Source organism: Plectrocnemia conspersa, unplaced genomic scaffold (assembly GCF_051122295.1).
Source record: "Plectrocnemia conspersa isolate PC_06_02 unplaced genomic scaffold, ASM5112229v1 ptg000003l, whole genome shotgun sequence".
NCBI classification, from domain to species: domain Eukaryota; kingdom Metazoa; phylum Arthropoda; class Insecta; order Trichoptera; family Polycentropodidae; genus Plectrocnemia; species Plectrocnemia conspersa.
The window spans coordinates 3,617,347-3,632,283 of NW_028277167.1; the positions used below are offsets into that span (position 1 = coordinate 3,617,347).

General features: G+C 28.1%; 1 long non-coding RNA gene and 1 other non-coding gene across 4 annotated transcripts in view; both read right to left on the reverse strand.

Moving 5' to 3' along the window:
* Positions 1–14,937, reverse strand: part of LOC148236374 (uncharacterized) — a 457,594-nt gene that overhangs the window by 221,903 nt on the left and 220,754 nt on the right. The gene's annotated exons all lie outside the window — the stretch shown is intronic.
* On the reverse strand, positions 2,206–2,278 carry TRNAA-AGC (transfer RNA alanine (anticodon AGC)). The gene has a single exon. It is a non-coding gene; the product is annotated as a tRNA-Ala (tRNA).

The following is a 14,937-nucleotide window of genomic DNA, read 5'->3' on the forward strand; positions in this document are numbered from 1 at the left end:
GATATCAGGGAGTGCTGTTTTTTTAATATAGAACGTATTAACATAAAGTTTATAATTCACTGACCTAATACAAAGCTTTATCAAAAAGTATCGTTAGAGTCCTGCAAAGATGATTTCTCAACACTCGAAGATTACTCTACGCATGCGCATGACTTTCGCGTTTTATCTTAGCCGCCCCTGCGCAATTTACAACTCGCAGTTTCGGCCTCGGCTAGTACAGTAAGTAAGGTGTCGTAAATTCTTGCTTAACGCTCATTTAACACAATGGGCCTTCGAGAACAATGTCAAATTTAGTGCCTGCGACTGGAGGCCCCCACAATGGCGCTGATAACCGAGAGGCTCGCATGATTAAGGGCCCGAGGCAATTAGACCCGCACTTTTCCCGATTTCGATACGCAGAGCCTATGCAAATTTTCCCGGGAATAAGCCCCCGTCTCTCTATCCGAAACCGAGACGCGGATTAATAAAATTTCTCGGCCGGACGATAACGAAATTAATAAGGCCCCATGCATATTTCATTGTGTTTCGCAGAATGGCAGAAAAAAATGTGCTGCGCAAGATAAAAAAAATACTATGTATATATACACAAGAAAACATTTATTTATTCGATGTTGCACGAGAGACGAAGACGAAGGACGCGAGATTTTGCGAGAAAGGAAAATTTCAATTTGGAAACATAATTAAGTAATGCTACACGATTCGCTCGCTTATACATTTTTAACGTTTAATTAAAGGCGAACGTTTCGGATGACCATTAGACGAATCTCCCCACATTAAATATACATATTATTTAAGAAAATACGCATAATGGTATACTTACGAATTATTTATAATTTTAATTATTTTAATGATATTGAAATATTAGCATCTATATATATAAACAGACGAGAAAATGCTTTATACGTATAATACATTAAATTATTTTTACGACAATCATTAAATTAATAATTAAAAAATTGTATATATTTTTAAGCGCTGATCATGTTTCGATTTACATTCATGAGATTTTAATGGGGTTTTTGTATCAAACATGAATACATTAATGCTATTCTAAAAAAAAGCAATAAATAACACAATGAAACGATTTCGTCACATCAAACATATTGACATATTTACCGCTGTTTTTTATATAAAAACAAAAAATAAGTGGATATGAACCAATTATTTTTTAATTACTAAAGAAATACAAGTTTAAATAAAAATATAAATTCAGAATAGCTATAAATGATTTATACCTTATTAAATCTTTTAAAAAGAATGCATTATCTAAAAATTTAGATTTGCTCAATTGTAGTGTAAAATCCCAATCAATACATAAAAAAATATTCTTCCTATGGTACAGTATATAATATGTTTGACCATTCCTAGATAAAGGTTTCATAATATTTTTTCTCAATTTTCTGACAAATCTCTCAATAATTTTCCGGGATCATAATAAGAGAATTTAGGTTTATGAGATTGTCATTCTTTTAACTCGGGTCGCAAGGCTTGAAACTCTTTTTGACGCTTTACAGAATTTGTGAAATATAAAATACATATTTTTTTCTAAGTATTGCAATAACATTTTTAGAAAAGCGTGTTGCCCGTGCGGTCTTGTTTCCTAGGGAACAGCAACTGAACACACCTTAATTTTCGCCATGAAGAGCGGTAAGGGTTGCGTTTAGATTGTCTAACGCATAAACCAGTCTTAAAGTGCATTGTAACAACCTATTACTTAGTAAGTCGAAATTTACATTTTTTTATAGTATATTTCCGCGCATATAAAAGTACTGAAAAATATAAATAAAAAATAAAATTAATAAGTTTATATCCAAATTATTTTTTTACAATATTATATTTAATGATTTCAAAAAAAATATATATTCTTATACAAATTTTATTGTTTAAAGTGCAACTGCTCTTTTTTTGTTTTTTAAAATTCCAGATTCACGCTAATTTAAAATAAAAAAAAACAAATTTGTGTATTCAAACTAAATATATTCCAATTAGCATAGCACTACATTTTTTTAAGCTAATATTTATGTTTAATATCATATATAAGATTTAATTATTAAAAATGTTTCTTCTATAAAATTTTATTTCATCAAAGGTTAAGGTTTAGAAATGGGTAGTCTTGAAAGCCAGAGATTAAAAATACGATTTATTATTAAAATCTATAGCAACGATACCTACAAAAATTATTTATCCATATATTAAATAAAAATTTGGAGGCGCCGGGTATCGATCCCGGTACCTCTCACATGCTAAGCGAGCGCTCTACCATTTGAGCTACGCCCCCAGGTACAAATAAAGCTGCAGTATAACTTCACGAGTGACTGTCATGAATACAATACTTTTACTGCCCTCGGCTAGGCAAATTATAGATTATTTTATGACAAAGCTAATGATGTTTAGTTCTAAAAAAATACTTTTTTGCCAGCAACAGTAATGCCATAGTATAATTATGTTCGCGAGCAAGATTTACATTTTTTTATTATCATGTTTCATCTACACAATTATATTTAGAATAAATTCAATACGTATTTCTCTTTCACATTCCCATATGTGCATATATGCCTAAAACAATGTTAGATATCATAAGTCTATCACATATTTTTCTTCAGGAAAGCATACATTTTTAAACTTTATATTACTAACTGAAGTCAAGTTAAATGAGGTATGCAGTGGTGCACCTTATTTGTAAGTTATTAAAACCGTTTTAATAATGATATTTCATGTTTTCACGATAATGATTTAAGGTGAAAGGTCATGAGGTGCTTAGCTGTAGTAAACAGATTTCACTTTAATTGTGATGATTTTGCTCTATTATTGTACCGATTTATAAATTTTTATGTGAGACAATTGATTTTTATGCTAGATGTCGGCACCTCACTATCGTGAGGTACCACAGCTAGTGAGTGTGTAAATACCGGATCCTACATTTTTTAGGTTTTAAATTTTATTCTTGATTGTAAAAGGCGTTTTTACATATTTTATTTATATTCAACGGTTAGGTTAGCTTTGTTTAAAATTTAAGGCTCAGATTTTTCGGTGACGTCAGAATGTATATTACATGGGTTAAAATTTATATTAAGTAGTCAGAATACAACAGAATTTATATTGCAGATCAGATGGTCAGTTTTGTTATTGCTGTAACACTGAAGATTGGTACAACAGATTAGGTTAGATTTGCATGCCACAAGTTTTGAATGAACAGCACGCAAAAATTGACATTTTGGTCACCAGTCGGTCACCGTACTAAATGAACCGGTTGGTGCGCTGAACCAAACCAGGTTTTTTAAATGTTAGAAATCAGACTTAAGTTTTAATAATTAGTTAATGCATCCCAATACTATTAATGTTAGTTAAGAAAACCAGCCCTCAAAAGACGAAAAACTATTTAATGTCTCCTTATTCCTATATTTTGATTTTAATAAAAATATTTTGGTTTCTTATCTGTATTATTTTAAATGTTATGCGTTGATTTTTTGTCGAAAGAAGGGGCAATTTAGTTTTTCTTGGGACAATAAATAAGCTAGGACAGCTAAATAAAATATTGTTTTTTAATTTCTTAAAAATTCGTTCTTAGCATAATAAATTATGTTTTAATAATATTTTTAATAAGCTAAAAAAAATACAGATATTTTATTTTTATTGCAGAAAAAAATCTATAAAATAGTTGTACAGTTTAATTATTATATATTTAACCAAATTAACATTTTCTTATCCAAAATTAATGCTACATAAAAAAAAACCCTTAAGGCGTGATTAGATTTAGATTTCAAATACGATTCGATTGATATCAATGCATCGTTTCATTTATCAACGTCCGTCCGACTTAGACTTAGATCGGTGATTTGATTATATTACACGAATAAGAAAATTCTCCAAGCAGTTCCAAAGGTCTTTTTATATTTTTATCAATATACATCATTTATTATTTATTAAAAATGTATGATTCTTCAGTTTTTAAAATTCAGCTAATATTTTGATACTGGCATAATTTAAAGCGTCCTTTCGGAGGATAGCTCCATTGAATATGCTTCATAAGTCTTTCGGCAAAGTCCGGCGAAACAAGGATATTTGTCCAGACTTGTAGGCTTTTACCGTCGAGTTTCATGTACCGTTAATAATTTATTACCTGCGCTGGGACGGTAATATCGGTAAAGGGACGACTCGGAATTGTCCCGCCAGTAAATAACGAACGTACGCATACGCACGTCCGATCGCTTATTGTGAAGCGATTTTTTTCCAGCCGCATCCAATATACGTCCCGAAGATATGAATTGTGTTTTTACATGTCGATGGATTTATTGTGTAAATATTGGTTAAGGGATGCGAAAACATCGGTTTAATATAACGCTAATCCGCCCACGATACACGTAATAAATGTATTATATTAAAATTTAACGGACGGAAAACTTGATAGTGAGTTTCGTAATTTATAACACATATAAATTATTGGATTAAATATTTATGTTTGCATATAAAAATATTTCGTATTAATAAAATATGATATATTATTTAACGGTTAAAAAAGTAGAATATTTATGGCATTACCGATTTTCTTTATTGCGTGTACTTATTTTATTATTTTCCAATACGAACGGTTATTGAGCCGATTAATCTCTGTATTGGTTTATACACTGTTAGTGTATACAATAAAAGAGGGTTCATATTGTATATTTATTTTCAAACTGTATTATAAAATAAAATAATGAATTTTCCAACTGTCAATCCGTCATTTGCAATTGTGAAACGTATCACGAGAAATAACATGCCATACGAATAAACGTTAGCGTTTATAAACGAAAAATCTCATATATTTCAACTAATATTATAACAGGATTTGTTTGAAACGTTTTACGTATGTCATTTACTTTACATGTTATTTTTTCATATAAAATAGTATTCAAAAGTAACACAATTTTATTTTTATGTTATTTATTAGGCTTAATCTTAAAATTATATTTATACTTTGTGATAATCTTTGTCGTTTAAATTATTGAAATATATAAAAAATTCTATCGTGATTTTGCACTGTAGTTTAAATTTATTTATAATAACAACACATTGTTTGTTGATACTAAACTAGGTGTTGTTACTAAAACTCTATGAACTATATATAATACATTAACACCATGTAAAGTGTAAGAAAATATACATATTTTAATGTAAGCCGCTCATAGGAAACATATTGTGCAGCACCAAAACACGACATTTTCAAGAACTACCATTATTCTATTTTAGACTAATAACTCAACGACATTGTACGCTGTCACCTAATTTATATTTATATGTAATTATATCACAAATCCACTACGCGTCGTACCAACTACTAAACTAAGCATTTTAATGTTTTAATATATATTATGATAATAAATTGTGAGTGTAAGTGAATTGTTAAACGTTAAAAAATTAAATTCACAATTTAGTCTGTGATATTATATTATACTGTGTATATACCTATTATATTATATTATCAAAGGTCGGGACGTTTGCAATTATAACTGAGAGACATGATAACACAGAAATATCTTATTTCCGTTCCACCTGAATGAATTCGTTTTTACTAATTTACGTGTATGATAAAAAAATATTTTATATAGTATTTTATTTAAATAAAAGAAATAGTATTAAAATTAATTTTACTCTATATTTGCTAATTTATGTTTTAAAACATTGGCGTCCAAACGTTTTCTGTTTTACACTATTCAATTACTAATAGTAAATGAGTTTTATTAATGATAACTAGACCAGATCGAAGGGCTTAGCCCACTTTGGCCGTATTTTCAAGTTGTCTACAATGAGGAGGTTGCTGCCTCGATGTTGACGTTTCATGTCTGGTGACATTTTCGACACTTAAATCACGACGTGTCAGAGCATTTACAATGCTTAGTAATACTTTATTTTTAATGTGGCACTGTTTGACACATCCTATACTGGTTTCAGTATTTGATTGTAAATCTTGATTTTTATGTAACATCAACTTTGCTTTGATCGTTGTTTATCAGATTGGTTATAATGTTTATTTCTTTATTTTTTATTTAAGCATATTTTTTACCATTGATTATTATTACTAGAGGTGGTTTATACTGTTTCGTTTATTGATTTGTTATTATTTTTTAGGTATTTACGAAAGTTTTTATTTTTATTATTTTGAACTGTCCATTCAGTTTCATGAGCGAATATTTTTTCTTCTTCAACTTGTTCTAAAGGGATATTACAGCACCTTAGAGTTAGCTTCTCTACAATTCGTGGAGCTCTTCTATTTGCTTATTTGCTTTAACACATGCTGCATTTAGTTTTACATATGTATGTTAGTTCGTTATTGCCCATTTTGTTATATATTCGTGTCAATAGCACACTACTATGATAGTACATCATCGATACGTCCATATTCATACATTATTTATAGTGTTATGTTATATTTATTTACAATATATTTATAGATTATTAATAAATATTATTATTAAGATATTTTTAGTTAAAATTCACTGGCTATAGTTATTGTAATCATGATTATATTACGCGCACTCAACCAAACGACCGATTGATTACTCTGATAGCAAACGACTTTTAATGTAAAATGGTTAAAAAATAAAACATTATGTATTGATTTTTTTTGTCACAATTCCAAACTAAAAGTTATGTTATTTTTTTGGCAAATTTTGTGTTTTGATATTTCTAATAACATGTTATTGAAATGTAAAGAGCGTTTAAATAAAAATAAATTAAAAATCTGTTGATTTTAACTATTTTTTTTTTCAAGTTACCCATTACAAACTAAAATATATAACGTTCATACAGGTAAAGCAATGCATTAGTAATGTGAGAATCTCCGTTTTCATTGTTAAAAGCCAGCATTAAAATATTATATTTTCATATGCATATTATATTAAATTGGGCGACAGCGAATTATTGTTTCCCGATTTTCATTTATCAAAATTATTTTGTTTAAAAAATCACACATTTTTTGACAAAAACCAATGTTGCTCTGACTTGTCGTGATAATCAATCTGTGATAATCAAGATTTCTCAAAGAGGTTTATGAAATATTTATTTAACATTATTAATATGTAAAAAATATAATTAATAAGATATTTTTATCTTTTAAGGTCGAAATAGGTTAAAAAATAATAACAATATTAAATTTAAAATTTTTTTTTATATTGCATATGATTTTTTTAATAATTAAAATATTATTTGTAATTTAAAAGACTATTTTTTTTAAATTTCTATGATAAATTTTGTACTTCGCCATCGGATTTGATTTCTTTAGCTTACCTATTTATAGTAAGCTATAAAATTTTAATATGCGAATTTTAGCCACGTATCGATATATCAATATATTAAGCGCTCTTTCTTACAAGAAACATTTTTATTATTTTGTTTGTGGATTTTGTCGACTGAAGCATTAGTCGGCTAGATCTATATTTTAAGGTACATATAGGTTTTGTATTCTATTCCAGAAAAACTGCATTTTTGTTATTAAAAAAAAAAATTTGTAACATGAATTTAAAGATATATACTTTTTCACTTTATAACAAAAAAAAAACATTATAGTTATAAAATTTAATGGTTAAGATTTTTTAAATAAACATTAATAACTTAAATATATTATTAAATATTTTTTTAAATTTTGATAAGTTTATTGAACATAAAAAATATTTTTATTGGAAACAAAATCTAATAAATTTATCACAAGGTAAATATTACATATTAAGCTAAAATATTTTTTAGGCGCAATTTTATTAAACATATAAACTTTTTATACGATATTTTTTATTATAATACCTGAAAGCTTTTTGTCTTATCTTTTCTTTTAGTTTTCCCTCTGCGCACAATATAGGTATGTAGGTGAACTGAGATGTAAATATTTAGGGATGTGCACGCGTGTGATTCGTCTTTTATTATCGCCATTAGAGTACATTAAAAACATAGGGAATATACGTCTTCCGTATGAATTTCTCAAGACCCTCTATAAATAAAGGAGATGTTTTCCCTACGTGCGCACATAAGCGCGCCAGTTTTTCCAGTTTTCCCAAGGCGCACCTTTACGCATTACGCGTTTTTTCCTTCCAAAATTCCGTTTCATTCTGTCTTTCTCTCTCTCTCTCTTTGCCGAAAAAAGCGCAAAGAATGCGCAGAGACCCGACATTAGCGGAGCGTGTTTTACTCGTATCTACTCTGCTCTATCGGAAAATGGCAATTTTGCAGAAAAAAATAGGCGCGTGTTTGTCTATGTGCGCGCTTTTATGCTATTAAGGGGAAATACATTAAAAAATACATTTACATGCCGCAAAAATATAATGATCTTATCTAAAGTGCGTTTAGGGGGTAATCCGAGGTAAACGGACACTGTTCTTTTGCCTATAGAGATAAAAAAAGTATATCAAACACTGTATATTGAAATTGTATTTAAATTAAATTTTCTTGTATTAACATTAAAAAATCAACTTTTCTGCTATAGAGACTGAAATATACCATTTAAAATAAAATTAACATAAGCATGTTGATATGACATTCATATGACCAGGCAATGGTAACTTTTTCTCGTCTCGGATTGCTATTCTTTCTCCGAATTACGGACCGAAATATCAAAATATTCATCTTCACATACATACATTACGGAATTTCCAATCATGTGGGTAGTCAGTGAACATCGTATGTAAAAAAACATAGTGATCTCTTTGCGTTAAGCTAATGACATTCAAAATGGATGGTTAACCTCATAGGTAAATGTTAAAGATCATGTGAGTTTTACGATTGCCTGGATCTTACAGGACACTTTAAAATACGATAAAAGATATTTTTCCAAGATTTTATAAGCTTTACATGAAACCATCACGGTATATTTCACTAAATGGCGTAACCAGTAAAGACGTTCAAAATAAGTCTTGAATTGTCCAGCCATCCATATTATCACGATGTATTCCATTAAATTTGTTGATTTTATGAAAAATTGTCTGCAATAATCTTAATGTATCCCAAAAAATTACTAGGTTTTTTTATTGTTGTTCGACAGATAGAAATAATAGTGGGTGATATCAAAACAAGTTTAAATAAGTAGTGTACTAAATTGAAACCATCTTCAAATGCTTTAGACGATAACACAGATGCTTTCAATACATATATTTTCAATAAATACGATTTGATTTACATGAGATTTATGTAGTTAAGTATAAATTGTAAAAAACTGTACGTGCGACATTTACACTGAATGTCATTAATTTATATATTATTATATCATGGCATATCCCATAGAGCAGTGTACGTCACAGCTTCCACTTTTTATCAAAAACACACAGACGTTAAACTAACACAATAATACTATATATTAGTTGACAATCAGTTACTGTGATACTACATATATATTATTTTTTATTTTGTGCGAAATGGGCCCAAATATTTATTTTTATAGCCGGATGAGACACATTGAAATGAGCATTGCCGCTTCAACAAGAACAAGCGGGACAACGAATATTCTTACGCGCATGTATCGCTTCTCCCTCGCATACATCTGTATATGTAAACAATGCATTCACCAAAAAATACCGATGCGCTATTGCAGATAACTGTCTTTGAATTCAATGCTCTCACAATTTTCATAGTAACTTTTTAAAAATTGACTAACTTTTTCTATATCATTAGAAAGTCCAAATGAGGTTTGTTTGACTGAATTTGAATTGAAAATGCCTTTAATTTATTACGCCTTTTTTTTAGACTTAATCTTAATCAAAAACCGCCTGCGTAAGCTCCAGCAGAAGAGCAGTGACAATGAGTTAAAATCTCAAGTTAATGCTCTCGGCCGCGATCATACATCAAATTTCTAGCTTAAAGAACTTTTCGTGGGGCGTGCAAACTTGAAACTGCCAGTACAAAGGACAACAGTATCTGAAAAACAATACGTCACAAAAGTTGCGAAATTCCACTTTTGTCCGTCAATAAAGATGATAAAAACAATAAAGCTACAACCGATATAGAAAAATCTAAAATGTTGGCAAAGAATTTCGAAAAGTCAAAATGTATGAAACACGCCGAAACGGATTTTTGTGTGTTACAGCTACATAAGACGTTTTTGAAGAGATGCTTCTTAAAGACTCTCTGATTAAACCATATAAAATTAAGGTAGCAGTTCATAAATATAAAATCAGGAAAGCCCGGGGCAGATAAAATAAAAAAAATCATGCTAAAACAATTTTTTTAATGCTTGCCTACGCATTGGATATTTCATTGTTTCTTGGAAATCCGCAAAGGTATTTTCAATCCCAAAAATAGGTAAAGATCCTACGCTGGATTCAAGTTACTGGCCAATCAGTCTTCTGGCAACGCTCTGTGAAATTTCAAAAAAACTATTACATTTAGTAAATTAAATTATTTCAAGTGTTTAATTTGGTTTTATATTTGGCCATTCGACGGCACACTAGTTTACTAGAGTTGCCGAGTTTATATTAAAACAATTAATATCTGAAAAATACGGGCATGGCCTTTCTAGATATAGAAAAAGCCTTCTACCGAACCGTAATAAGTTTAATGATCTGCATTTAGGTGTTTACTGATGTGACACCTGCAATTTCTCAGAGAAAATGTGGGCAGCAAATGTTCGCTTTAAAATCTAGTCGTCCGCCGCTAGCTCTGACACTCAACATTGAACCAAAAATGCCATGTAGACCATTTCGTGCGAGTACATCCATTAGTATAATTGTAAAAACATAAGTCATATGTTAAAATTGTATTCATAATCATTTTAGATGACTCGCCAAAATTTATTTGAAAATTGTTAAATTACACGTTAAGTTTTTGTCAACTTTTATTCTATAAATAATTAAGCTAATGAATAATAAAAAATAATAACTTAGGTAAGGTACTTAATATCAAAATAATGTAATACATCTAAAAATTATAAAAAAATATTACATATAAAGAAGTTGCTGAATTAAAATATATTTTTTTATTATAGATGATTTCTATGTCGTATTTATAATTTATTTATTTTTGATATTTATCTACTGGTAAAGTCTCTATTTACAAACGTTTTTTATGTTGTTTTAACAATGTATTCATAGTGGATAATTATTTTTAACTGTTCAACACGTACTAATAAACTTATTGACAGGAAATAATAATTACCAATTAATTAAATGCTTTTATCATAATAACATGCAATTATTAAAGCAGACGTTTAGAGCAAACGTTTACTTTTATTCATATTTCAAAATGAAAAGGAAACCACACTGAAGGTAGCAATAGATGTATGTACACCCTCATACACAAACACCCACACACGTATTACGTGATGTGATAAGTGTGCACGTAATATTCCACCTCGTGTATTCAGGTGAGTGCGCATATTTCAGATAAACACGTTAATTAATTAAAATGATGATATACCGTGCCGTGGCGGTGGGTACAAGTTACATACTATACACACACGTCTCGTGATGAATTGTTCTTTGTCCTTCATAATGGCCCTCATTTTTTCCTTCGGTTACGTCTTTTCTGAAAATGCACTACACGTGTTTACTTTCCATGAAATTTTTGTACGGTTCCATGACATTTTACCAACTCTTTTATTATTTTTTTGTACTCTTGAGTGCTGTGCAAGAATAACATATCCCCTGGTAAATATATCACAAAGGAAAACTTACACAATGCAATATGAAGCGCGACATAAATACACCTCTATTGTATTACACACATATACACAAAACCATCTATTTTAATCACTGTCACGTTAATTGCAATCTAAAGAATAATTTTTACAGAGTTTTACTTGAATCATATATTTATTGTGAAATACATCTTAATACTTTGATTTAGTTTATATAGGTACTTATATGGTTTATTACATTGTAATTTTTTCATTTTATTTGCAATGCTTGTTTTCAGATATTTTTACATTAAAAAAAATTAAAATATACGTGATGATTTAAAAAACAAGCATAACTTGTTGATCTTGCATTTTGTTTTATCTGTAATGATTTTGTATAATATAATATTATAAAAATAGAGAAGAAAAAGTCAATATTAACAATAATTATGAATTAAGTCTAATGCAACTTAAGGTTTGTAATATGAATAATAAAACAGCAAATAAAAAAGTAATTAAACAATTTTGATCTAAAGGTTTAATGGATCATATTAAATTATGTTTTTGAGAACTGTTGTTACAGTAGTTCAAAATTGTATGATAAGAAACGTTTAGTAAACGGTTGTCATACAATTTATTTTCTTTAAAACACGATACATTAAATAATTAAAAAAGCATATTTTTTGTCAAATTAAATACCTTATAAAAATGTTTGTGAGACAAAAATAAAATCTCTTATATCTGATTAGATACAAAAAATTTAATCATATAAAAAAATACATTTTTTTTTTGATAATATAAATCCTAGTTTATAATATTATTATTAAGAAAGAAAAATGTTTGACAATCAGCGATTTTTTTTTATTTTGCCAAAACAAGCGTTGCTGTTAAATTTTTGATATATGCTCTATATAAAAGTGTTGTAAATCGCATTTGTTCAGCGCATTAAAAACGATCTTTGTTTTACCTTTCACTGCCATATGTTTCGAAATGTTACACAGTTTTTCTTGTTGAATATATTCGATTTCATGTTTCGTTGAATATTGTATGTGTATCTTTTTTACGTGTCGCACTTGTTTTTAAAGCTCGTTTTTTTTCATAGTGTTGAAAACAACAGTATAGAGCTTAGTTTTTCTAACTACGAACAACGCGACAATCATAAGCTTGTTATTTTTTATTGGATAAACTTATAAGCACTTGCCTTGAAAAATCGTGTTATTTGTAAAATATAAATATAAAACACATTGTCAGTTTTATATTCTGCTCTTAACGATGAATTGAACAGTCGTGATTTGTAATTCAGCATGACATGACTCTTTTATTATGCTCCTAATGGAAATGCTATGTTTGATTTTTCAACATGTTAGGGAAAGTAATTTTGCAGCAACATTCTATAAAAATACATTTTTATGTAGCATTGTGTAACAAGACTTTTGACCTTAAGATTAGATGATTCGATAGTTGAAAATATATTATTTCGATTATTATTGATTTATGATTGAGATTTTAAAATATTAAATTATTACAAAGCAGCAATGACAAACATTTGTGCAAAATTGTGAGTTACTTTTTTCCACTGACGTTTCAATATATAGGGCTTTATACACTTATATAGTATTTTGAATAAAAATCTGCATATTGTACAGTTAATAACCACATTGTGAATGGATACGCTGATATCAATATATTATAATTAGAATTGGTTGTTATATTAAATATAGTATGTCGATCATTTTTAATTGGAGAAAATAATATGAAATTATTTTCATCAAATACTGCAATAAACTGTGCTACTAGTTTATATAAACATGTGTTAAAGTAACTATATACTATATTGAAGTATAACATATTATTTTCTGGAATTTATTTCAGTATGTTATTGTCAATTACATATATAAATTTATTTAGCTATATTTAAAACATAGTTATATATGCATTATTAAATCAAACACCAAACATTAAATCAATATTATATTTAAATTAAATAAAAAATATCATTCTTCGTATCTTGCTAAAATTCCCAATTTTTTTTTATTATAATTTATTTTATCAATATAAGTTGATTTTGAAAAAACTTTGCTAATAAGACAGCCTATAACATTTTTTGCTACAAACAATAACATATTTAATATAAATAATTTTATTACGATTTAAAAAATATAATGAGGTTTTTTTTACGCATTTCGTTTTTGTGTATCGTAATGTTGCAAAAAATTATCATTAAAAAACTGTAAATTACAAGGTCTTTTGTCTTATAAAACATAAAAAAATTCTCAAAGAAAGCCATTAAATTGCCATTAATTACCACAAAACAAATTAAAAAAATCAAACTATAGGCCTCGCATCAAATAAACATTGTTTAATCTATCCTTTGTAATTAATGTACAGCAACCATTAAAATTTTACAAAGGATTGGATTTGGAGGTGGAGCTAAACTGTAAAGCGCTTGACTATTAAGTTGTGTCAACTCAAGTCTTGTTCAAGCTTTTTTGGGATCAAATATATAAAAAAAATAACACTAAGTCACATCACTAATCACTCGACGGACGGTAATCAATCATCGCCAATTAAACACAAGTCATTACTGAGCTCACTTATAAATCAATTAAGTCAATGACCACTCGAGAAAAATTCAAATTTGCAAATATTTTTCCGTAATAATTTTATAAAATAAACTGCTACTAATTTAATGCAATAGTTACACCACTTGGCCTTTAATTCCGAAAGTATAACTATATTTTAAAATCATTAACCAAACTTATAGATTAATGTAGGTAACGGAAGTATCCGAATGAAGTGATTTAGTACGGTTATATTTTATATATATATATATATATATATATATATATATATATATATATATATATATATATATATATATATATATATATATATATATATATATATATATATATATATATATATATATATATATATATATATATATATATATATATATATATATATATATATATATGCCTTTAGATATTAAATAAATTATTATTATTTTAAGAGAGCAATGTGCTTTATAATCTTAACGCATGTCATGAATAGCACATATCTTTCATTATGCATACATATGTTTATTTTAAAACATACACAGTATACGAAATATAATATTACCGTTCGTCTTGCGCTCTCTAGCTTGTCAAAACAAAAATATAGTAATATATTATTCAGAGTGTAATAATAGTGCTTACACGTGCATTTTCACAAAATTATTTGGTATTCTTGTCTAAGAAAAAAATAAATACTAAGCGCAAACTTTCCTCTACGAAGGTATATTTTGTTCTCCGGCTATAGAAAATTTATAAGGCAGACAGCGATCGAGTTGCTAAACTGGCAAAAGAGTAACAGCAGCTTCC